Here is a 27,019-nt window from a genome sequence, read left to right on the forward strand (position 1 = left end):
AATTACTGGGGGAATGCAAGTCAAAACCACAGATAATACTTCATACTGTAGTTAGAAGAGCTATTATCAAAAAGATGAGCTAACAAGTGTTGGTAAGGATGTGGAGAAAAGGGGACTACTCTTTTTTTTTTTTTTTAAGAGTGGGTGCAAGTGGCAGGGGGAAGGGCACAGGGAGAGGGAGAATCCCAGGCAGATTCCATGCCCAGCACAGAGCCCAGTGTGGGGCTCAATCACATGACCTTGAGATCATGACCTGAGCAGAAATCAGGAGTTGGATGCTTAACTGACTGAGTCACCTGGGTGCCCCTGAAGTCAGTATCTTTAAGAGTATTGCTCTTACATGTTCATTGTATCGTTAACAACAGCCATGAAATGGAAACAACCTAAGAGCCTGGCAACAAATGAATAGTAAAGAAAATGTTGTATGTATATATAGTGGAGTATTATATAGCTATAAAAAAGGAAATCTTGGGCAGGAGAGAGCCTGCTTCTCCTTCTCCCTCCGTCTCTCCCTCCCAGTTGTGTTCTCTCTTAACACCCTCTGCTTCACTCTCTCTCTGTCTCCCTCTCAAATAAATAAAAAATCGTTTAAAAAAAAAAAGGAAATCCTGCTATTTATAACAGTATGGATGGACCTTGAGGGCTAACTGAAATAAGTTAATGAAAGACAAAATACTCTATGATCTCACTAATTACGTGGAATCTAAAAAACCCCACAGAACCTTACAGCTACAGAGCAGATTGGTGGTTGCAGGAGTGAGAGTGGGCAAAATGGGTTAAAATGGAGAAAAGGTACAAAAGGTATAGTTAATAATACTGTATTATGTGTTTGGACATTGTTAACAGTAGATCTTAACAGTTCTTATCATAAGAAAAAAATTGTATGTCTGGTGATGGATTTAATAAGACTGTGATCATTTTGCCACATAGACATATGTTGTCATGTTTTACACTAATAACTAATAACTAATGTTATATGTCAATTATATCACTAAAAGGGGTTCTGGTTGGGGTTAGAAGAGTGTTGGTAGAGAGTTCACCTTTGGAAATGTGTGTTAGCTAATTTTGTAAATGAATCTGGAGCTCTAGGGAGAGGCGGGTTGTTTAGGATTTGCAACTGAAGGGGATTCAAGCCAGAATAGGATATAAGATCACCCGGGCAAACTTGTGGAGTAATGAGAGCTGAGATGAAGCTCCAGGAAATAGGAGTTGAGAGGCACTTCTGGCCTGATGGCTTTGGATTTGAATGTAAAGTTCAACATTTTTTGGACCAAGGCAAGCCTGTGAGTAGTATTTGGGTTAGGAGTAAATACAAGCTGTGAGAAGCTGTTGCTTAAGCATTGATGGGTACTTGAGAGTATACTAGCTCTGTTATTTGTGCTAATAGTGGATTTATTTTTATTGGTCCTTAGGTGGAATGCATTTTAACTCTTTCATTTGAATTTGGATGTATTTGGCAGTTCACAATTTTTTTTTTTTTAAGATTTTATTTATTTGATGGAGAGAGATCACAAGTAGGCAGAGAGGCAGGTGGAGAGAGGGAAGCAGGGTCCCTGCTGAGCAGAGACCCTGACTCAGGCCTTGATCCCAGGACCCCGAGATCATGACCGGAGCTGAAGGCAGAGGCTTTAACCCACTGAGCCACCCAGGCGCCCCTCACAAAATTTTAATAAAGTTACTGTTGATTGTAAACTCTTGCCAAGACACAGAAAGACTAAAAATTGGTCCAGTTTCCCCATACTTACAAGATAGTTAAGTGAACAAAGAATGTGATATTATGTAAGTATAGTAATAGCAATTATTGGATAATAAAATGCTGAGAGTAATAATCCTCATGGAGTAGTACTGTAATATCCCTGTTTTGTTTTATTTTTCAAAGATTTTATTTATTTATTTGACAGACAGAGATCACAAGTAGGCAGAGAGGCAAGCTGAGAGAGAGGAAGGGAAGCAGGCTTCCTGCTGAGCAGAGAGCCTGATGTGGGACTCAATCCCAGGACCCTGGGATCATGACCTGAGCCGAAAGCAGAGGCTTTAACCCACTGAGCCACCCAGGCACCCCTGTAATATCCCTGTTTTATAGCTGAAGCTTAGAGAGTGTCTTTTGTCTGTTTGGACTGCTGTAACAAAATACCACATACTGCATGGCTTACTAACAGAAATTTATTTCTCAGTTCTAGAGACTGGGAAGTCCAAGATCAAGGCACCTGCATGGTCCCGTTCTAGTGAGGCCTTCTTCCTGAGGCTTTCTGCTGCTCACTGTGGCCTCACATGGTGGAATGGGATAGGGATCTCTCTGGAACTTTTTTTATAAGGCACTAATCCCATTCACTTCCTAAAGCCCCACTTCATAATATTATCATTTTCTAGGATTAGGATTCAACCTGAATTTTGGGAGGACCCATTCAGACCATAGCAGAGAGTTTAGGTTAGGTCATGCAGCCAGAACATAACCCAGCTTCATGCTGAGGTTTGGGCTTGTAACTGCCACCTGGAATTGCTTTTTAAGACACAGCTAAATTTACACTGGATAGCTAAAAGTTTGGGTTATTGTTGTTTCTTGTTCTTTTGCACCCCAACTTTTTTATTTAGAAGAATTCTGAACTTACAGGAAGCTGAAAATAGTGATACACTGAAAACCAATGTGACATCTACCTATATTTGTCAAATATTTTACCACATTTGTGCTCTCAGACTCTCTTTACCCCCTTCCTCTTTCTTTTTCTCTGTCCACCTTTTTCTCCCCCTTCCCTCCCTACACATATATACTTTATTTTTTCATTGTATATTGGGAATTTATATTAGTGTATTAGGAAATCAGGAAACTTTTATTAGTATCTTATAGACTCAGAAAACTTCACCTGGGTGACTCTTGATTTCCGCTGAGGTCTTGAACTCAGGATCATGGGTTCAAGCCTCCCGCATTGAGCTCCATGCCTAGTGTGGAGCCTACTTAAAAAAAAAAAAAAAATTCTTGTTTTTTTTTTTTTTTTGAAAGATTTTATTAGAGAAAGCATGCAGAAGCAAGGGGAGAAGCATAGTTTCCCCACTGAGCAGGGAGCCCAATGCAGAACTTGATCCCAGGACCCTGACATCATGACTTGAGCCGAAGGCAGGTGTTTAACTGACTGAGCCACCCAGGCACCCCCACCCCCAAATTTCTTAAGCATGTATTGCTTAAAGACAAGTTGTTTTCCTTTACTACTACGATAGTATTATCAAACTCATTATCACTTTCAAAATATTTAGTGATGCAATTATTCTGTATAGTCTATGCTCAGATTTCCCCAATTATCTCAATAATTGAGAATACTGCTTTATAGCTTTCCTTCCAATCCTGGATTTATTCAGGGATCGTATGTTGCATTTAACGGTCATTTTTTTTTTCCAGTCTTTCATTCAGAGTGTTTCTCTTCCCCCTTTTTTGCTTTTCATGTCATTGATTTTTTTTTTTTTAAGATTTTATTTGTTTGACAGAGAGATCACAAGCAGGCAGAGAGGCGGGGGGGGGGGGAGCAGGCTCCCCGCTGAGCAGAGAGCCCGATGCGGGGCTCCATCCCAGGACCCTGAGATCATGACCTGAGCCGAAGGCAGTAGCTTACCCCACTGAGCCACCCAGGTGCCCCTCATATCATTGATACTTTTATAGAGTCTGGGGTACATATGTTGAGGAATGTTTTAAAATTTGGATTTGTGATGATTAGATTCAGGTTAAACATTTTTGACAAGATGACTTGTGTTTGTCTCTGTGCATAATGTCCTTTTGTCCTATTGTTGGTGATAGAAAGTTTGATCACTTAGTTGATGTCAGCTACATATTTCTTCTTTGTTAAGGTACTTTTTTTCCCTTTGTGATTAAGAAACAGTCTATGGATGATACTTTTAAAAAATGTGTGACTTCTCTATTCCTTTATGTTTTACCCAGTTGTATTAACATGCACTTAAGATCCTTGGCTGAATTGGTTATGACATTGGTGGTTGGAAAATGTTGATTCTCTCATTACTTCTACATTTTCTCATTGATGGTGTTCTAAAAGGAAGAGCTTTCCTTTTTCTCCTTTTTTTTTTTTTTTTTTTTTTTTTTTGTTGTTTTTGAGGATCACTGTTGATGGGGTATTTAAAAAAAAAATATGTTACAGTTCATTGCTGTCAAAAATACTGACAATATTCAGTATTAAAAATACAGTGGGGCACCTGACTGGCTTGGTCAGAAGAGTGAGTGACTCTTGGGGTTGTGAGTTTGAGCCCTACATTGGTTGTAGAGGTTATTAAAATAAATAAACATAAAAAAAATAGTAGTTGTAAATTTGGTCAGTGGGAGCTCCAGCAAACTGACTACTATGTCCTTTTAACATGACCCAGTGAGGCCTTGAGCACTTCCTTACACTGTGCCACTACAAGGTATTTTGGGCTCACTTTGTGCTTTACTTGCTTCAGACCTAGAAGCAATCATTTCTGCAAGAAATCCTGATTTCTTTAGTGGCAAATGATTTCTTTAAAGGAGAACCACCTCTTTTCTTAATTATCCTTTGCTATCTTTATGATACTAGTTATTTCCAGTTAAAAAAAAAAAAAAAGAGAGTGAATTCCAGATCTGAGACCCTTCTGTGTCTTCTCAGATGTACCTGATAAAAAAGTGTCTAAATGGAATTCTCAGAATGAAGTCTGTGAAGGGCAGTTCTGATGACTTGCTATGGGAGGCAAAATATTGTGCAGAAAATTGGCATTGTATTGATTTTTTTTTTCCTAACTCGGTGTGAAGGTGAAAATAAGTTTTCATATCCTTACTTTCATGTAATCCAGATCTTTTCTTCCTGTAGTACAGCCACTTAAAGAGTTGTTTCCCTTGTTCTGTCTTCTGCTGTCTGAATTAAAATGTCTTTGGATAGGGAAACTCCAAACCAGGTCTTTCATATTTAGTGCTTTGAACTTGAACTTGCATTCACCTGTATATTGGACTTTGAGTACAATCTAGGAAAACTGACATGGTTAGGGTCCTTACGAGGTTTAATGTTTTAGAGAATCCAAAATAGTTAGGCTTAGAATTGGGATCTGGTATGCCCCAATCGCTTATGGTCCAGGAGCTTAAGAACATCCTGCTCTAGGACTCTACGTGAAACAAGATACGTCACTTCCTTCCACAAGAACATTTTATGTTAAAGATTAAACTGATTAAACCTATCTATATGTTCCCTTGGTGTGGAAACATAAATAAACTGTAAGGAAAGTGATGATGTGCCATTAACATGTTCTGTTGAAATATTTAAAATCCTGTTTCCTTTGTGGAGGAAATACAGCCTGTTTTTGGGGGGAGGGGTGTGTTGGTCATTTCCAGAAGTTATAGATAATGTTTTAATTAACACCATTACTGGCCTATCAGTAATTATATGGCTTATGTATTTATTCTCTTATGTGGATGACTGCTCTAAGGTTACTTAAGAAATTAGCTGCCTGGCAACATAAAAGTTCAGATATTAAAATGAATTGCCTGCCTTCCAACTATTTCCATTACTTGTCTAAATTTAGAACCATGTAGAGCTCCTGCAGAACTGAAATCTCTGGGGATTTTAATAGTCAAGACAGACAATATTCAGCTTTTCAGAGTAAAGAAGAGGAAAGGTAGCTTCAAATTAATTTTTGCACTGTCACTCAGACTACTTAATTAAGACAGAGTCCAGTGAAAAGTCAGGACTGTTCTGAGAATTTTATTTGACTGTTGCTGAAAACTTGTTAGAGCCTAGGCTCTGGGTGTGGAGGGGATAATTTTTTCCCCTCTTGGCTGACTTGCTGGAAGCTACTCACTATTCTTTCTTACTGTCTCCTACATTATGCTTGATAAGTACAGTTCTTATACCTTACCTGGATGGATGGGGCATTACATCTGAGCTAGAGGTTAGGTGAGCATTGTATTTAGGTACTTGTGGGTGAATTTTAGGGCATGGAATTGTTTTGCATGTGTATGAATTCAGAATTTTGTACAGTATTTTGAGGAGAAACTAATTCCATGTATGTTTAACTGTACATGAAATGCAGAAATCTGTTGATGGAGTTGGTAGGACTTTAACAAAAGAAAAAAGAAATGAAAGGAATGGTTATTTTAAGTAGCTAATTTAAATATAAGTTAAAATAGTAAAATTTTACATTTAGAGCGAATATGTGTTTACTACCTGATTTGGCGAGTGGAAATATAGGACTTTTTTGCTTCTAAAGTAAGACATTTTAAGGATGCTGGGAAAATGCCAATAAAATTATTATTATTTAAAAAAGATTTTATTTATTTGACAGAGAGAGACACAGTGAGAGAGAAAACACAGCAGGGGGAGTGCGAGAGGGAGAAGCAAGCTTCTTGCCCGGCAGGGAGCCTGATGTGGGACTTGATCTCAGGTGCCTGGGATCATGACCTGAGCCAAAGGCAGATGCTTAATGACTGAGACACCCAGGCACCCTGCCAATAAAATTATTGTGAACCTTGCCAATAAAACTATTGTAAACCCTGCCAATAAAATTATTGTAAACCAAGAAAAATCCATACAAATGGAATGTATGTTTTTTTCTGACCCTAGATTTATGAATATGGTGAAATGTAAAAAAAAATTGACAACAAATCCATGTATTACTCTTGTTGAATTAAGCCTGTGTGCTTTTTTCCCCTTCCTTCCTGCTGGCGCTCTCATAGATGAATTCTAGAAGTTCCTTGGAGAATTCCTTGGAGAATTCTAGAATTCCTTGGAGAAATGAGCTGCCCTCAAAGAATTTACTATTATTTACTATTTATTGAGACAAAATATTATGAAGGAGGTAACAGAATGGTTTTTCTTCCCTCCTTCCTCCCTCCCTCCCTCCTTTCTATCAAAGATTTTATTTGGGAGAGAGATTGAGCACAAGCAGGGGGGACAGACAGAGGGAGAGGGAGAAGCAGGCTCCCAGCTGAGCAGGGAGCCCCATGTAGGGCTCAATCCCAGGACCCCAGGATCAAGGCAGAGATGTACAACAGACTGAGCCACCCAGGCACCCCCAATAGATCTATTTTCTAGCGATTAGTCTCCAGTTAGGTAGTGAGTTGTTTCCTGGGCTTTGAGACTATTGTTTTGGGTAAGCTCTCTTTTTATATTGCAGCTGAAGTTTTATTAAATGACTTCAGCTCATTTAACGAATCACTTAACTAACAAAATTTGTATTTAGTTCTAGTAATATATAGCCACTGGGTGGCTCAGTTGGTTAAGTGTTTGCCTTTGGCTCAGATCATTACCTGATCTGAGATTACCTGACCTGGCTCAGATCATTACCTGATCCTGATATCAGGAATTACCTGAGTTGGGGTTCCCCTTGGGTGGGGAGTCTGCTTATCTCTCTTCCTCTGCCTCTCCCTTCCACGTGCTCTCTCTTTTTCAAATAAATAAATAAAATCTTTTAGAAAAAAACTAATAATATATAATTTTGTTTCTTTGAAGCCTTGTAAATATATGCCCATTTGAATTCTGGAAGGAAAAACTTGTGCTTAGTAGCTTCCCTAAACCTGCTAGAAACAGCATTTTGATGTCACAAAAGGGGATCCCTGTAAAATTTGAAGAAAATATTAATGTGCTTTTACTAGAATAAAAACTTAATTTTACCACAAAATGGCCCTTAGGTTGACAAAGAAGAATATTACATTTTTCCACAGGTCCTAAGGTTTTCCAGAGACAACTTAAGTGTCACATAAGGTACTTAGGATTATTAGAATGTTCAGCATCATTCTAGGGCTGTGGAGTCTAAATTTTTTTCTTTGTGTTAAAGGACCTTACTGGCTGGCCGTGGAGATAAAACATGAACATTTGATGATCAAAACAGTAGATATAATGGATTTTAGATTCTGTAGTATAAACAGAAGGCAGTATAATTTAGTTGAGTCTAATTGTTCAGTACAAAGAAACACAAAAAGAAACCAATATAGAAAGGGAAAGAGGTAGGTATGGAAGTGGGGTTCAATAGAAGATTACTATCCAAATTCATTTCACTGGTTGTATTTCAAATATATATATATTTTTTTTTTGGGGGGGATTGGCTTTTTATTTTTTATTTAAAAAAAAAATTTTTTTTTTAAGATTTTTTATTTATTTATTTGTCAGAGAGCGAGAGCGAGCACAGGCAGACAGAGTGGAAGGCAGAGTCAGAGGGAGAAGCAGGCTCCCTGCAGAGCAAGGAGCCCGATGTGGGACTCGATCCCAGGACGCTGGGATCATGACCTGAGCCGAAGGCAGCTGCTTAACCAACTGAGCCACCCCTATTTTTAAATAGGGACCTATTTAAAAATTTTTTTAAAAAAGATTTATTTGAGGGGCTCCTGGGTGGCTTAGTTGGTTAAGCATCTGCCTTCGGCTTGGGTCATGATCTCAGGGTTCTGGGAACAAGCCCCACATCCATCTCCCTGCTCTCCCTCTCCTTTTGCCCCTCCCCCTGCTTATGCACATACACTCTCTCAAAAAAATATATATTTTTTAAAGGTGATTTTTTTGATAGAGTGGAGGAAAGGGCAAAGGGAGAGAATCCTTAGGCAGACTCCGCACTGAGTGTGGAGCTTGATGTGGGGCTCAATCCCACAACCCATGACTTGAGCTGAAACCAAGAGTTAGATGTTTAACTGACTGAGCCACCCAGGCACCCTGAGATTTGCTTTCTAAAGAACTTTATTACGGATGGGGCACCTGGGTGGCTCAGTGAGGCAAGCCTCTGTCATCTTCGGCTCAGGTCGTGATCTCAGGGTCCTGGGATCGAGCCCCACATCAGGCTCTCTTCTCTGCGGCGAGCCTGTTTCCTCCTCTCTCTTCTGCCTGCCTCTCTGCCTACTTGTGATCTCTGTCAAAAAAAAAGAAAAAGAACTTTATTACGGAAAATTTCAAACATCCAAAAGCAGTGGTAATAGTAAAATGAACCCCCCATATACAGTTGTCAGCTTATTGCTAACATGGTTTTGTCTATGCTCCTACTCCCGCTTCCTGATTGTTTTGAAACAGATTTGTGACGTATTATTTCATCCATAAATATTTCAGTATATATTTCTAAAAAGTAAGGGCTTTAAAAAACACCACCAATACTATTTATACATCTAAAATAATAAACAATAATTTCTTAATACATATCTGGTGTTCCTATTTTCTTGATTATATCATAACTTTTTAAGACAGAGTATATGTTTAAAATAGGATCCAAATAAAGTCTGTACTTTGTAATTGGTCATTGTATTTTTAAAGTATGAGTCTGAAAGATTCCCCCCACCCCCTGCCCGCCCCCAACCTTTTTTCTTTGCAGTTTATTTTGTTGAAGGATTGAGTCATCTGCTCATTAGTTTCCCATAGATGGATTTGGTGATTAACATAATAGTGTCATTTAACATTTCCTTCAAATTGGGAGTTAAATCTAGCGACTTGGCCAGGTTCAGATTCAGTGTTTTTGGCTAGAATACTTTAGAATCCACTTCTATTAGGAGGAGGTGTATGATGTCTGTAGTCTAATTTTGTGATGTCAGCAGCCATTGATGATCCTTGTTGACATTTCCTTTACTTCATTGAACTTCATTAGGTGTTATAAATGGTGATTCTCAAATTCTATCATTTCTTAATTTGTTTTAGCTGGAATGTTTTTATAAAGAGATATCCTCTCCATCATCTGTTTGGTTACTGTGAGGTACATCTTGCACAGGAAAGGTGAGACAAATGCTTTAGTCTTTTTTAAATTAACAGTTATTACTGTTTTCAAGATAATGACTTTGTTCATTAACACCCTGCAAAGGTGACTGATAAGTGTTTTTTTTTTTTTAACTGTTGTTATAAAATGCAATTTAATCCTATTTATGTGTCTCAGCCCATTTCAGTTTTATCTGTATTGATGTTTCATTGATTGCCTCATCTTGCACATGGCAGCTTCTCCAGCATTTTTTTTTTTTTTTTTTTGGACTCTGTTATAGTCATTTGGATGTGCTCCTGATAGCTATGATACCTTCTCTGTTTTGTGGAAATGAAGTTTAGAGACTAATCTGTGTGTAAGAGGTACTGATTGCTTAGTGGGTTGGTCATTGTTTCTGTTTTCAGTGAACAAGGCTAGGAAATAAGGTGATTTTTTTTTTTTTTTTTAAGATTTTATTTATTTATTTGACAGAGAAAGACACAATGAGAGAGGGAACACAAGCAGGAGGAGCGGGACAGGGAGAACATGCTTCCTGCTGATCAGGGAGCCTGATGTGGGACTTGATCCCAAGACACTGGGATCAGGACCTGAGCCGAAGGCAGGCACTTAATGACTAAGCCACCCAGGAGCCTGAAGGTAGCTTTTTTTTTTTTTTTAAAAACAATATTACAAGTTCATATTAATATTTCCAATTCAAAGTCAGAGCTATAGATTTTTTAATATAGCATCTTCAATCTTGACATTTTTTAAATTACAAAAGTAGTATGTACTCATTGTAAGAAATATAATTCAGAAGTATATAAGGTAAAAAGTGAAGACTCTGATCTTCCCCCCAAATCACTAGTTAACCACTTAACACATTAATCCAAAGGCTTCATACTGGTAGCTTTTATTTTTATGTCAATTATAGTTGCTTAGTTTAGGCAGCACTGAATATACAGTTAAAAATTAGGGGTCGAGGGGCGCCTGGGTGGCTCAGTGGGTTAAGCCGCTGCCTTCGGCTCAGGTCATGATCTCAGGGTCCTGGGATCGAGTCCCGAATTGGGCGCACTGCTCAGCAGGGAGCCTGCTTCCTCCTCTCTCTCTCTCTGCCTGCCTCTCTGCCTACTTGTGATCTCTGTCTGTCAAATAAAATAAATAAAATATTAAAAAAAATAAAAATAAAAATTAGGGATCAATATTTTTTGAGGCTAGCAGAATAAAAGATAAGATGTTATTCCTTCTGTGAAATGAAGATTTTTACATATTTTTATATTTACTTTTTAAATTGGTATTACACTTACATGGTTCAAAATTCTGAGGATAGAAAAAAGTGGAGTGAAGTTTTTTTCTTGTTCCTATAACCCAAACTGGTGAGTTCCTCTTTCCAGAGGCAACTAATATTACCAGTTTTTTACCTGTTTTTGTACATTCTGTATCCTTTTTTAAAAAATTTAATTTAAAAAAAGTTTTAGGGGGTGCCTGGGTGGCTCAGTGGGTTAAAGCCTCTGCCTTCAGCTCAGGTCATGATCTCAGGGTCCTGGGATTGAGCCGTGCATTGCCGGGAGCCTGCTTCCTCCTCTCTCTCTGCCTGCCTCTCTGCCTGCTTGTGATCTGTCTGTCAAATAAAGAAATAGAATCTTTAAAAAAATTTTTTTTAGATATTTTTGTTTATTTGAGAGAGAGAGAGAGAGCAGGAGCCAGGGGCAGGAGCAGAGGTAGAGAGAGAAGCAGACTCCCCACTGAGCAGGGAGCCCTATGCGGGGCTATCCCAGGACCCTGAGATCATGACCTGAGCCAAAGGCAGATGCTTAACGGACTGAGCCACCCAGGTGCCCTGCATCCCATGTTCTTATAAGCATAAAATATACTATATATGTAAATATATATATTTTGTTTCTCCCATTTTACAAAAATGGTTCTATGTCTTGCTTTTTTTACTTAGCAGTATAACTTATCAGAATTTCCTTATTCTTGAGTATGTCTAAAGAGTATTACAGGATATGTTTGTACTGCTTATTTTATAATTATTCTATTTAAGAGAATTTTGATTTTTTTCCCCAGTCTTTGGCAGTTACAAAGAGTGCTACATGAATAACCTTGTACATATGTCATTATCCATATTTGGAATAATAAACTGTTAAGGTAAATGTATACTTCTGCAATTTTTAAACATTGTGTAAAATTTCATTCTGAAAATGTAGGCATAAAAAATAAGAATGTAGGCAGTTTACTTTTTTTTTTTAAGAGGGGGCAAAGTTTATTTGTTTTTAAGATTTTATTTATTTATTTGACAGACAGAGATCACAAGTAGGGAGAGAGGCAGAGAGAGAGAGGGGTAAGCAGGTTCCCTGCTAAGCAGAGAACCCGATGAGGGGCTTGATTCCAGGACCCTGGGATCATGACCTGAGCCAAGGGCAGACACTTAACAACTGAGCCACCCGGGCGCCCCCAGTTTGAAATTTTTTTATCCATGTGTATTTATAGTGGAGCACTTGGCATAGGCATCAAATTACATTTAGCCTTCTTTTAACACACCATTAATTGAGTGCCTATGAAAGAGTGTAGTCTTTGCTCTCCACTATATGCAAATATAGCAGGTTAACTTTAACCTAAGCTCTGAGGGCCTTGAAGGATGAGAGCGGTAGGGGAAATTCTAAATTAGCAAACTTTTTGGTGTCTGACCTCTCAATTCTTTGAAAAATTATTATAGACTCCAAAGAGCTTTTATTTATGTGGGTTATATTTGCCAGTGTTTACTGTATTGGATATCAAAACTAGGAAAATATTTAAATATTTATTAATTCATTAAAAAATAGTAAGTTCCTTACATATTAGTATATATAAAACACGTTTTTTAAATGAAAGAAAACCCCCTTTTTTTTTTTAAGATTTTATTTATTTATTCGACAGAGAGAGATCACAAGTAGGCAGAGAGGAAGGCAGAGAGAGAGGAGGAAGCAGGCTCCCTGCTGAGCAGAGAGCCCGATGCGGGACTCGATCTCAGGACCCTGAGATCATGACCTGAGCCGAAGGCAGCGGCTTAACCCACTGAGCCACCCAGGTGCCCATGAATATCGCTGTCATTCATCAGAAAGTCTTTTTTATTTTTTTTAAGATTTTATTTATTTATTTGAGAGAGAGCGAGAATAAGAGAGAGAAAGCATGAGAGAGGGGTGGGGTTAGGGAGAAGCAGACTTCCCACGAGCAGGGAGCCTGATGTGGAACTCGATCCCAGGATTCCAGGATCATGACCTGAGCTGAAGGGAGTGCTTAATCAACTAAGCCACCTTGGTGCCCTCATCAGAAAAGTCTTAAGTATTAAGAAGGTATCAAGCTCGCAGAAGATAAACTTTTTCAGAATTTTGATTTTAGCTGAAAAGCTTGAATTTTATCACTGACAACAAATGCTACCACTTATTTTCTTTGAAGGAACAGGCTCACTTTATTCATTTTGTGAAGAACATTGCTAGATAACCAAAGTTTGCCTGTCAGTTGCCTGCTCAGAAAGTAATAGTATCTCATGAAAAAATTGGCTAGTTTAGCTTGCAGCTCAGTTGCTTTTCCTTGAGACAGTTATTATTTTTTTCTTTTCTTTTTTTTTTTTAAATTTTTTATTTTTTATAAACATATATTTTTATCCCCAGGGGTACAGGTCTGTGAATCGCCAGGTTTACACACTTCACAGCACTCACCAAAGCACATACCCTCCCCAATGTCCATAACCCCACCCCCCTTCTCCCACCCCCCTTCCCCCCAGCAACCCTCAGTTTGTTTTGTGAGATTAAGAGTCACTTATGGTTTGTCTCCCTCCCAATCCCATCTTGTTTCATTGATTCTTCTCCTACTCACTTAAGCCCCCATGTTGCATCACCACTTCCTCATATCAGGGAGATCATATGATAGTTGTCTTTCTCTGCTTGACTTATTTCGCTAAGCATGATACGCTCTAGTTCCATCCATGTTGTCGCAAATGGCAAGATTTCATTTCTTTTGATGGCTGCACAGTATTCCATTGTGCATATATACCACATCTTCTTGATCCATTCATCTGTTGATGGACATCTAGGTTCTTTCCATAGTTTGGCTATTGTGGACATTGCTGCTATAAACATTCGGGGGCACATGCCCCTTTGGATCACTACGTTTGTATCTTTAAGGTAAATACCCAGTAGTGCAATTGCTGGGTCATAGGGCAGTTCTATTTTCAACATTTTGAGGAACCTCCATGCTGTTTTCCAGAGTGGTTGCACCAGCTTGCATTCCCACCAACAGTGTAGGAGGGTTCCCCTTTCTCCGCATCCTCGCCAGCATCTGTCATTTCCCGACTTGTTGATTTTAGCCATTCTGACTGGTGTGAGGTGATATCTCATTGTGGTTTTGATTTGTATTTGCCTGATGCCGAGTGATATGGAGCACTTTTTCATGTGTCTGTTGGCCATCTGGATGTCTTCTTTGCAGAAATGTCTGTTCATGTCCTCTGCCCATTTCTTGATTGGATTATTTGTTCTTTGGGTGTTGAGTTTGCTAAGTTCTTTATAGATTCTGGACACTAGTCCTTTATCTGATATGTCGTTTGCAAATATCTTCTCCCATTCTGTCAGTTGTCTTTTGATTTTGTTAACTGTTTCCTTTGCTGTGCAAAAGCTTTTGATCTTGATGAAATCCCAATAGTTCATTTTTGCCCTTGCTTCCCTTGCCTTTGGCGATGTTCCTAGGAAGATGTTGCTGCAGCTGAGGTCGAAGAGGTTGCTGCCTGTGTTCTCCTCAAGGATTTTGATGGATTCCTTTCTCACATTGAGATCCTTCATCCATTTTGAGTCTATTTTTGTGTGTGGTGTAAGGAAATGGTCCAATTTCATTTTTCTGCATGTGGCTGTCCAATTTTCCCAACACCATTTATTGAAGAGGCTGTCTTTTTTCCATTGGACATTCTTTCCTGCTTTGTCGAAGATTAGTTGACCATAGAGTTGAGGGTCTATTTCTGGGCTCTCTATTCTGTTCCATTGATCTATGTGTCTGTTTTTGTGCCAGTACCATGCTGTCTTGATGATGACAGCTTTGTAATAGAGCTTGAAGTCCGGAATTGTGATGCCACCAACTTTGGCTTTCTTTTCAATATCCCTTTGGCTATTCGAGGTCTTTTCTGGTTCCATATAAATTTGAGAATTATTTGTTCCATTTCTTTGAAAAAGATGGATGGTACTTTGATAGGAATTGCATTAAATGTATAGATTGCTTTAGGTAGCATAGACATTTTCAGAATATTTATTCTTCCAATCCAGGAGCATGGAACATTTTTCCATTTCTTTGTGTCTTCCTCAGTTTCTTTCATGAGTACTTTATAGTTTTCTGAGTATAGATTCTGTGCCTCTTTGGTTAGGTTTATTCCTAGGTATCTTACGGTTTGGGGTGCAATTGTAAATGGATTGACTCCTTAATTTCTCTTTCTTCTGTCTTGTTGTTGGTGTAGAGAAATGCTACTGATTTCTGTGCATTGATTTTATATCCTGACACTTTACTGAATTCCTGTACAAGTTCTAGCAGTTTTGGAGTGGAGTCTTTTGGGTTTTCCACATATAGTATCATATCATCTGCGAAGAGTGATAATTTGACTTCTTCTTTGCCAATTTGGATGCCTTTAATTTCCTTTTGTTGTCTGATTGCTGAGGCTAGGACTTCTAGTACTATGTTGAATAGCAGTGGTGATAATGGACATCCCTGCCGTGTTCCTGACCTTAGTGGAAAAGCTTTTAGTTTTTCTCCATTGAGAATGATATTTGTGGTGGGTTTTTCATAGATGGCTTTGATGATATTGAGGTATGTGCCCTCTATTCCTATACTTTGAGGAGTTTTGATCAGGAAGGGATGCTGTACTTTGCCAAATGCTTTTTCAACATCTTATTTTTTTTTTATTGATACGCTGCAGAACTGGTTTATACTTCCATTTTGCCATTCTGATTATTAAAAAGACATGTACTCAAGAGTGGAAAGCTAATAAAATTATTTTTACTGCTTTATTAAAGACATTTACAAGTAAAATTTTTCTTTTTTAAAGATCTTATTTGTTTATTTATTTGATAGAGAGAGAGCACACCAAGCAGGGGGAGCGGTAGAGGGAGAGGGAGAAGCAGGCTCTCCACTGAGCAGGGAACCTGATTCGGGACTTCATCTCAGGACTCTGGGATCATGACCTGAGCCAAAGGCAGATGCTTAATGACTGAGCCACCCAGGTGCCCCTGAAATTTTTCTTTTTTCTTTTTTTTTATTATTTTATTTTTAAATATTTATTTATTTGACAGAGAAATCACAAATAGGCAGAGAGGCAGGCAGAGAGAGAGGAGGAAGCAGGCTCCCTACTGAGCAGAGAGCCCAACTCAGGCCTCGATCCCAGGATCCTAAGACCATGCATGACCTAGCCAAAGGCAGAGGCTTAACCCACTGATCCACCAGGTGCCCTAAAATTTTTCTTTTTTAAACTGCAGGTGTGAGGTGGTGAAGAATATGATAGTTTTAGTACAGTTTGATACCCCTACCTTGATATATGCTAAGGCAGTGGCAGTTATACCTACCATTTCACCATGGTGAAAAAGGCAGTTAACCTCTTAGTGTTGTTATGAAAAATAAGATCTTGTTGTGAAACTGGTGGACCTCTTAGGCCTCCTGGGACCATACTTCGAGAACTGCTCTTCTAGGTAGAGCATGCATTACATAGCCAGAGATACTGAGGTGAGAAAAAACAGCTTTCAGGTCAACTGCAAGCATTTTGTTATGGAACTCAGGATATATGGAGAGAAAGAAAATAGGTAGTCAAGGGCCGGATCATAAAGGAACTTAAGTATCCTGCTAACGAGTGCTGAATTTATCGTAAAAGAGACGGAGAGTCTTTGAAGGATTTTAAGGAGGGGAGTGTGTGTATGGTAGGGGTGTGGGTGGATTATGCCCTCGTATTTTTTAAAGATCACTTTACCATAGTGTGTCTTGTAGTAAGGAGACCAGTGGAAAATGATGAGGTTTTTAACTAAGGCGCTGACTTGGTCATGGAACCACAGAAGGAGTTAGAATATTTCCTTCCTAAAGCAGAACTAAGCCTAGCAGCATCTCTTGGCTGGCTGGCTGTTCAGGTACACAACCAGCTGCATCCATCATCATGTCAGTTATAAGCTATCCCCTCAGATACTCTTGTATCCGAAGAATCAGTAATCTGACCTCTATTACCATAGATTAGTTTTAATCTGTTTCTGAATTTCATGTTGATAGAAATATATAGTATATAAGCTTGTGTCTTTTTTGCTTTACATTGTCTTTGAATTTCATGAATGTAGTTGCATATAGCAGTGATTCTTTATCATTGCTAGATAATACACCATTTTCTGACTATATCATAAGTTTTCTATTGAGTCATTTATAGTTTGGGACTGTTATGAGTAATGCTGCTGTGAACACTTTGTGCATATCTTTTCATAGATGTAAGCACTCTGGTTATATGCCCAGGAATGGAATTGCTAGTTCATGGGGTATAATATAAGTACTACCAGTTTTCCAAAGTGGTTATGCTAATTTATTGTATGAGAGTTCTGGTTGTGCTGTGTCTTTGAGTATACTTAGTATTGTCATTCCTTTTAATTGTAGCTGTTGGGGATGTAGTGATGTCTTTTTGTGGCTTTAATTTGCATTTCCCTGATGACCACTGATTTGGAGTATCTTTATATGCATATTGGCCTTTTAAGGATCCTCTTTTGTGGAGTGCTTTCAGCTCTTTGTTTTTTTTTAAAGATTTTATTTATTTACTTGACAGACAGCAGAAGTAGGCAGAGAGGCAGGCAGAGAGAGAGGAGGAAGCAGGCACCCTGCCAAGCAGAGAGCCCAATGCGGGGCTCCATCCCAGGACCCTGGGACCATGACCTGAGCTGAAGGCAAAGGCTTTAACCCACTGAGCCACCCAGGTGTCCCTCAACTCTTTGTTATTATTATTATTATTATTTTTAAAGATTTTGTTCATTTATTTATTTATCAAAAAAAGGACTATTTATTTATTTATTTATTTGACAGAGAGAGAGAGAGAGAGAGAGAGAGAGATCACAAGCAGGCAGAGAGGCAGGCAGAGAGAGAGGAGGAAGCAAGCTCTCCATTAAGCAGAGAGCCCGATGCGGGGCTCCATCCCAGAACCCTGAGATCATGACCCCAGCCGAAGGCAGCGGCTTAACCCACTGAGCCACCCAGGTGCCCCAAGATTTTGTTTATTTTTATGCGAGAGAGAATATATAAGCGGGGATGGGGTGGGTGGGGAGCAGAGAGAGAGGGAGAAGCAGCAAGCTCCCTGCTGAGGAGAGAGCCCAGTATGGGGCTTGAACCTCAGACTCTGGGATCATGACCTGAGCCAAAGGCAGACACTCAACTGACTGAGCCACCCAGGGGCCCCAGTGCTTTCAGATCTTGTCCATTTAAAAAATTAAGTTGTCTTTTTCTTACTGATTTGTAGAAATTTTTTTTATATCTTATATATGAGTCCTTTGTGGGATGCATATATTTGTACATATCTTCTGCAGATGTTTATGTGTAGGATAGATGATGGAACAAATTTATTAATGAGTGTTTTGCTGGGATTCTGTGATATACATCTTATCTATAAAGAGTGATTATGTATATTATTATTTAGAGATTCTAGTTCCCTTACATGATAGCAATGCATATGGTGCTTTTGAGTGTGTCACTACTGATGTTTTGAATTAGACTCAGCTAATTGCAGGTGTTTCTGTTACCTATTTTTTTTTAAAATTTATTTATTTGACAGAGATCCCAAGTGGGCAGAGAGGAGGAAGCAGGCTCCCTGCCCAGCAGAGAGTTCGATGTGGGGCTCAATCCCAGGACCCTGGGATTATGACCTGAGCCAAAGGCAGAGGCTTTAACCTATTGAGCCACCCAGACACCCCTTTCTGTTACCTATTGCTGTCGACCAAACCACTCCAAATCTTAGTGGCTTAAAACAACTATTTATTAGGGCACCTGGGTAGCTTAGTCGGTTAAGTGTCTGCCTTGGGTTCAGGTTGTGATCTCAAGGTCCTGGGATCGAGCCCCACACAGGGCTCCCTGCTTAGTGGGGATTCTGCTTCCCCCTCTCCCCCTGTCTTCCTCTCCCCCTGCTTGTGCTCTCTCTCTCTCTGTCAAATAAATAAAATCTTTAAAAAAATAACAAACAAAACCCCCAGATGTTTATTCGCTTATGATTAGGTGGGGTGGCAATTTGGACAGGGCTCATCTGGCTTGCCTCATTGCACATGGAATTTGCTGGTCTTACTCATGTGTTTGTGGTCATTTGGTAGGTTGTTGAGGGGCTGGTTGTACCTGGATAGCCTTACTCTGGCATTATCCATCATTAGGCTGGAGCTGTCATCCAGGGTGCCTTGGCCTCTCCTGCTGTCTGTCTTGGCTACCTTGAATGGTGACTAGGTCCCAAGAGAGCAAAAGTGGAAGTTGCAAGGTTTCTTAAGACTTGGGCTCAGAAATTAGTGTCATTCATGCCATATTCTGTCGGACAAAACAAGTCCCAAGGCCAGCTCAGATTCGAGGGTGAGGAAATGAACTCCACTTTTTGATGGCAATTGCTGCAAATAATTTGTGGGCGTGTTTGATCTACAGCATTGGGCCTCATTGTTCTTCCTTGTTCCTTTCTTTCTCTTTTTCTCTCTCTTCCTCCCTTCTTTCCATCACTCCTTTTATTTATTTTTTAAAGGTTTTATTTATTTATTTGACAGATCACAAGTAGGCATAGAGGCAGGCAGAGAGAGAAGGAGAAGCAGGCTCCCCGCCAAGCAGAGAGCCAGATATGGGGCTCGATCCCAGGACCCTGAGATCATGACCTGAGCTGAAGGCAGAGGCTTAACCCACTAAGCCACCCAGGTGCCCCCATCACTCCTTTTAAATGAAGTTTGTGGATTTTTTTAATCATTGCCTGTATTTTTATCATTTGCCTGTAGTTTGTGTTAGAACAAAGCTTACTTAAAGGATGTCTTCTGTGATTACTTGGTGTGGCCAAGGACCAGACATTTTCAGGTCCTGACTGTGACTTTCTCAATTATCATAATAATAACCATTTGTTAATGATGAAGAGATTAGTTTCTTCCCTAGTGATTTTGATCTTTTTTTACATCCTTTTTAAAAAAATTGATGACCCGAATGTTAGCATTGGTCCTTTTATGAGCTCTATTCCCATCTCTTCCATGCCTTGTTAGCCATCTAGAGTTACTAATATGAGCCTGAATTGACAACTGTTTTTCCAAGGTCTCAGTGAAGTCTGGAAGGGAAAGTCTCTGCAGCAGGAGAAGGGGTCTGGACTGCAGTTGTTGTGAGGAGACAGTGTTTCTATATGTGAAATAAACAAGAATCTTGGGAAAGGTGCAGATGTCAATGACCTGTCAGCCCATCAGGATGAATCAGCTGAAGTCCTAGATGAGGTGACAGTGTCAGCACAATGAGCCCCTTACCCTGAATTTATTAGGCCTCTCATTAAGGTAGCTGTCATAGCTCTTATTTTAGAAAAAAAGTCAGAGTCATTGTTCAAGATTCACCTGACTTTAAACGTTATTTATTTTGGAGGGGGAAGGTCACTTTCAGTGTAGGAGTACTATTGGAAGTGACATGTGGCTGGTTTGCAGATTATAGCCATTTTGGTGTGCTCAAGTGTTAACAGTTTTTAGGATCTTTAAAACTTGTCTCCAGGTGGCTGGAGGCTATTTTTTCTGCTTTTCCTAGTAAGTTTAATTAATTGTCTTGGGTCCCAGACAAGTAGATTTGTTAAGTATAGTTTCTGACTTATCTGTTTCCCAAACCTGTGATAATTTGGTGGGAATAGGAACTCTCGAGGTGGCATTTTATTGCAAAAGATGGATGTTGGCTGCTAAATGCAGCTGATTAGAAGGCTAAGGCTGATCTGTTTTCCTGGTGACAGGGTCATTACTAAGGCTTTACAGAACACACCACCAGTCAGATGGCTGAACTGAATCTTCCTGCTCTTGTGAGGTTATCTCCAAGGCATTTGGAGTGCTTCACAGAACTCTTTATCAACTGTGTTCTCTCACAGGCATTTGCACCTTTTGTCAGTTTAACCTGGTTGTTCTGGGTTGTGAGGCACTCCTTAGTACAGTGCTGGTAACCAGATCTTTGTCATTAGCTGTTGCCTGAGAACCTTGGGTTTGGGTCTCTCAGACCCAGAGAACATTGCTGCCAGATAAGGTTGCCGTCTTATTTTCTGAGTGCCTATTTTATCTTCAGAGAAAGAAGGGGAGCCTGAATACAAGGCAGTTTGTTACAATGAGCACAAGAACACAGGGTATGATGGCTAGGCCATCCTATTGGCTGTACAAATAAGTTTATTTTTTAAGTTTAATTTTTAAAACATTTTTATAGTTATTTGAATTGAGAGAGAGAGTGAGAGAGATCATGAGCAGAAGGGGAGGGCAGAGTGTGAAGCAGACTCCCTGCTGAACCAGGAGCCCAGTGTGGGACTCTGTTTCCAGGACTCCTGGGATCATGATCCAAGCCAAAGGCAGACACTTAAATGACTGAGACACCAGGTGTCCTGGCTATACAAATAAGTTTAAAATTTCTTTTAAAAACTGAAGTTTACCTCAGAGGTAGTACTTAGCTTTGTAAATTAATCAGACAATTAGAAAACATTACAGTGTTTATGTGTCAGGCACTATTTCACATTGAGGTACAGATAAGAATAAGACACAAGATTTCTGTCCTTGAAGAACTTACATTTTCATTTGAGAAGATAGGCAGTTTTCAAATAAATAAATAATTACAGATTATGAGTGAGTATGTGAGTGGTATGAAGAAGATAGATGTGGTGATGTGACTGAGAGTAAGGGAGAGGGGTATAGTCAGATGGGATGGTCAGGAATACTTTTTTATAGTGGCGTGTGAACTTAAAGGGAGGCAGAACCAGCATTTCCTGATGGGAGAGGAGTGTTCTGGTCAGAAGGAAATACTAAGGCCTCATTGGGAGTATGTGGTTTCTATTTTCAAGAATAGGCAGGGGCCAGATTTTGTAGGACTCCATAGACCTCACCTAGGATAATGGAGAACCATTGGTAGAAAGAAGCTGGTTGATAAAGCTAAATGATCTGATTTACAGTTTTAAAAGATAACTCATACTTCTCTGGGGAAAACAGATAGCAGAGTACCCAGAAAGGAAGTAGAGAGATTAGTTAAGAGACTATTGTATTTTATGAAAAACCTGCGAACTATTTGGGGGTTATGGAGGATGGACGGCAGAAAGGAATTGAACTTCTTTCAGAAAGTATTCCACTTTTAATTTTGGTAAAATTACTAATAGGGCAAGAAAACCATAACATCAATAAGCACTAATATGTGTTTTGAATTATGTTGCTTTTGATTCTCTAACTCCAAAATGGAGAGAGAACTCTTGGTATGGCAGGGCTCTCAACATGAACTCACTCTGCCCACTTAAAAATCAGGCACATCTGGGCAAACCTTGAGGGCCTATGGGGAAAAGCAACTAGTAATTTCTTTGCAGAGGGGAGAATAAGGCATTTCCTAGGGGTGGGGGGATTACCATGCAGACAGTGTTTTAGGACAAGCTTGGTGGTGAAAAAGGGGAAGTGTGATTATCCTGGTCATGCTTCCCAAACCTAACCAAGCTACCACACATCTCTAATGCCAGAACCCTAAGGTTCAGGGGCTATAAAGAAACTAGAGAGCTTTTTCATAGAAATATAGTATGATATTGGAAAGGCAGACTTTAGCGATGTGATACTCATGGGTAGAGTTGTAAAACAAAATGAAGAGTTAGGGATACTCTTCACTTCAGCATAGGACCTGGTGGGGCTTAGGTATTTTGAGGGTTTCAAGAACACAGACGGGCTTGGCATATGAAGGGTTCTAGTGGTAGCATTCAGCACTCAGAGTTTCTTTTGTGGATTAAGCAGCAGCCAGCTCTCAGAGTCCTGTAATAGCAACAACAACGACAACAATAATAATATTGTAGTCAGGGAGGGGAGATACTAAATTATGTGTTTGTAATATTTATTTCTACTCACAGAAGAAAATTCTGTATCTGGCTTCTCTATATTCTTCTCATCTACTGAGAGAGATTACCTGTCTGCTAGTTCAGTTTAAAGGATAATGGGTGGAAGACAGCTGAAGAATTTCAAGGAGTAAGACTGGATGATTAACTTAGAAAGTGGATCGAGAACTGCTTAGAAGAGGGTATCATTAGAGGAGACATAGCCAGATGAGTATTGTATTGTGAATTGAAAATAGGAATAGGTAGGGGGCTTGGGTAGCTCAGTTGGTAGAACATGTGACTCTTTCTTTTTTTTAGAGATTTTATATATATATATATATATATATATATATATATATATTTAAAGATTTTATTTATTCCTTTGACAGAGACAGATCAGAAGTAGGCAGAGAGGAAGGCAGAGAGAGGAGGAAGCAGGCTCCCTGCCAAGCAGAGAGCCCGATGCGGGACTCGATCCCAGGACCCTGAGATCATGACCTGAACTGAAGGCAGAGGCTTTAACCCACTGAGCCACCCAGGCGCCCCAGAGATTTTATATGTTTTAGAGAGTGTGAATGCTAGCTGGGGAGGGACAGAGGGAGGAGAGGAGAGAATCTCAAGCAGACTACTCACTGACCCTGGAGCCCGATGCAGGGCTTGATCCCAGGACCCCAAAACCATGACTTGAGTGGAAACCAAGAGTCGGTTGCTCAACAGACTGAGACACCCAGCCTCCCCAGAGCATGTGACTCTTGATCTTGTGGTTGTAAGTTCAAGGCCTCATGTTGGGTGTAGAGTTTACTTAAAAACAGCAGCAACAACAACAACAAAAAAAACCCAGAAAAAACTGTGCATTAAAGCAATGGATGTAAAAAAAAAAAAAAGGGAATGGATAGAGGGTTCAGGGCAAGTATAGGGTTATGAGAAACATTGTGAACAAAAGGAATTGGGAAAAAAGATACAAAGAAGCTGCTGTGGAGGGGCTTGGTCACTGTAGTATCTGTTTTCCGCTCAGGTCATGATCTTGGGATCCTGGGACCAAGCCCCAGTTTGGACTCCCTGGTCAGCAGGGAGTCTGTTTCTCCTTCTCCCCACCCCTGCTCACGTGTGCACTCTGTCTCCCAGTGTCTCTTAAATAAATAAAATCTTAAAAAACCAAAAAAAGAAGCTGCTGTGGATTTTGGAATGGATATTTTTCTTTGGGAGTCTCCCTACATTAAGATTGTAATTGCTTTTAACTTTATTTTATTTATTTATTTATTTTTTTTTTTGAGGTTAGACTTGTTTCTTACGTGATGCCATTCCAGCACTGGACTCATGGAGGCTGAACATTTATTCAGGTAATAATAGGTAACATTTATAGAGCACTTTCTATGTGCTAGACAACAAACTAAGTGCTATACCTATATTCTCTTAATTGTCATGCAACCTCATGAAGTTGGAAGTGTTATTGTATCCGTTTAATAGATGAAGAAACTGAGACTAGAATGTATTAAGACTGAGTTCACCTGAATTAGGAAATAAAAAAGACTACTGCTGTAGTCGAAGTGAGAGATGATGGTAGCTTGAATTAGATGATGTCATTCCTCACCTGTCATAAGTACATGAATATAAAGTGGTTTTAACTGAACTTCATCCTCATTTTCATAACTTTTCTCACTACTGAATACATCATACTTTTTGTTTGTCTTTGAAACAATGGACATACTTTTTGGTAAAGAAAAATCCAATTAGATTTTTCTTTAAAAATCCGATTAGATTAGTTAGAGTTTTAATTTTAAGGCTTTTCTAGCTTTTTAGAAAGATAATAAGTTTGAAATAGTTTAAATTTGAGTGAATATCTATAAAAGGTAAATAGATATTTACCTTACAAAATAGATATTTACTTTATCTTACAAAAGGTTAATAGATACTAATGGGGGCATTCTTAAAAGATTATTAGTATGGATAATAGGAATCTTTTGTGTTGTTTTTGTCACATATGAAATACTGTTCACAGGTGTTTTAGCTTTAAGGAACCTTATTATAAGGGCTTCTTGTAGGAGCTTTCTTGGTATGTCTAAATGTTTATTTACAGATCATGCTAATGGTAGTACTTGCTGGAACTGAGAGGGTTTTTAGCAGTACTTGAAAATCAGTCAAAAATGAAGATTCAGCATCTGATATTATAATGTTGGTTGATAGAAGTATTTGTAAATTTACAAAAATTCAAATTTGTATGCTTGCTGTGAGTGGTTCTCCATGTATAGTTTTGCCAGGAGTTGTTTATACACTCATCAAAGTAAACTAAAACTGTTTTACCACTCCCTTAAGAGCTGTTGGGTGGTCAGCATGAATACATTGTCCTATTAGCCTTTTCCCCATCTTTTTCAAAATCTTGAGTTGTAATTGACATACAGTAAGCTGTACATGTTAAAAATATACAGTTTGTTAAGTTTTGATATATGTGTTGTTCACCCATGAAACTGTTACCACAGTAAAGATCATGACAATATCACCTTCACAAGTTTCCTTATCCCCATTTTTAATACTTCCCCTCAACTTCTGTGGTTTCTTGGCAACCACTGATGAACTTTCTGTCACTATAGAACAGTTTGCATTGTCTAGAATTTTATATAAATGGAATTGTAAAGTATATACTCTCACATTTATTTATTTTTTTCTTTGGCTTTTTTTAAACTAAGCATAATTATTTTGAGATTCATCTATGTTGATGCATGTATCAGTAGTTCATGTTTATTACCGAGTAGCAATCCATTGTATAGCTATAACACAATTTGTTTATCCATTTGTTTTTTTTTTTTTTTTTTTTAAAGATTTTATTTATTTATTTGACAGAGAGAAATCACAAGTAGGTAGAGAGGCAGGCAGAGAGAGAGAGGAGGAAGCAGGCTCCCTGCCGAGCAGAGAGCCCGATGCGGGACTCGATCCCAGGACCCTGAGATCATGACCTGAGCCGAAGGCAGCGGCCCAACCACTGAGCCACCCAGGCGCCCCTCCATTTGTGTTTTGATGATGCACATTTGGGTTGTTTCCAGTTTTTGGCAGCTAAAAGTTATGCTGTAAACATTTGTGTATAAAACTTTGTATGGGCATATACTTTTTTCCTCCCTTAAGGAATTTCTTTTTTAAAAAATTGTGAAATTCATGTAACTTATAATTAACAATTTTAGTTTGTAGTTCAGTGGTATTTACTGTATTTATGATGTGCAACCACTAGCTCTCTCTAGTTTCAAAAGTTTTTCATCATCATGTGAACCATCTCATACTCGTTAAATAATCACGCCCCATTCCCCTGCCGCCCCCACCAAATCACCTGGTGACCACTAATTTGCTTTCTGTCTCTGTAGATTTGCCTCTTCTGGATATATCTTCTAAAAAGGATCAGCATTTGTGTCTGGCTTATTTCATTTAGCATAATAATTTTAATATCCATACAAGTTGTAGCACGTATCAGTACTTTTATTCCGTTTTATGACCAAATAATATTCCATCATGTAGGTATATCACGTTTAGCTAATACATTCATCAGTTGGTAGACGTTTGGGTTGTTTCCACTTCTTGAATAATGCTGCTGTGAATGTTTATTTATTTATAAGTTTTTGTGTGGATATATATTTTCTTTGGGGTATATATCTAGGAGTGTAATTACTGGATCATATGGTAACTCCGTTTAGCTTTGTGAAGAACTGTCAAACCGCTTCCAAGGTGGCTACATAATTTTGCATTCCCCCTAGCAATGTATGAGGGTCCCAGTTTGTCTATCCTTACTAAACTTATTGTGTGTCTTTTGATTCTAGCCATCCTTGTGGGTGTCAAGTAATATGATTTTGATTTGCACTTCCCTGACAACTAATGATCTTGAATTTGAGCTTCTTTTTCTGTACTTATTGGTCATTTGTATATTTTATTTAAAGAAATGTATATTTAAATCGTTTGTAGTATTTTTGGATAACTTGTCTTTTTTTTAATTGAGTTGTAAGAGTTCTTTTTTCTTTTCTTTTTTTTTTTAAAAGATTTTATTTATTTATTTGACAGAGAGAGATCATAAGTAGGCAGAGAGGCAGGCAGAGAGAGAGGAGGAAGCAGGTTCCCTGCTGAGCAGAGAGCCCGATGCGGGACTCGATCCCAGGACCCTGAGATCATGACCTGAGCCGAAGGCAGCGGCTTAACCCACTGAGCCACCCAGGCGCCCGAGTTGTAAGAGTTCTTTTGCCAATATTTTTTTCCTATTCTGAGTTGTCTTTTCACTCACTTGACAGTATTGTTTACAGACAAAAGTTCTAAATTTGATGAAGTCTGCTGATCTTTTTTTCTTTTGTTTCTTATGCTTTTAGTGTTATGTAT

The 27,019-nt window shown here is 39.0% G+C and overlaps 1 protein-coding gene across 5 annotated transcripts in view; it reads left to right on the forward strand.

Annotated features, from left to right (window-relative positions):
• The window catches only part of R3HDM2 (R3H domain containing 2), a 163,313-nt gene that overhangs the window by 20,646 nt on the left and 115,648 nt on the right, over positions 1-27,019 (forward strand). For 2 of the 5 annotated variants that reach the window (XM_059184863.1, XM_059184860.1), the window contains exon 2: positions 23,947-24,012. The exons of 1 other annotated variant lie outside the window; for it this stretch is intronic. The gene's annotated coding sequence lies outside the window, so the exon portion shown is untranslated. Of the gene's footprint in view, positions 1-9,608; positions 9,684-23,946; positions 24,013-27,019 lie in introns of all 5 variants that reach the window. 2 more of the 5 variants (XM_059184862.1, XM_059184861.1) reach the window with 2 other exon arrangements.

Source organism: Mustela lutreola, chromosome 8 (assembly GCF_030435805.1).
Source record: "Mustela lutreola isolate mMusLut2 chromosome 8, mMusLut2.pri, whole genome shotgun sequence".
Lineage (NCBI taxonomy): Eukaryota > Metazoa > Chordata > Mammalia > Carnivora > Mustelidae > Mustela > Mustela lutreola.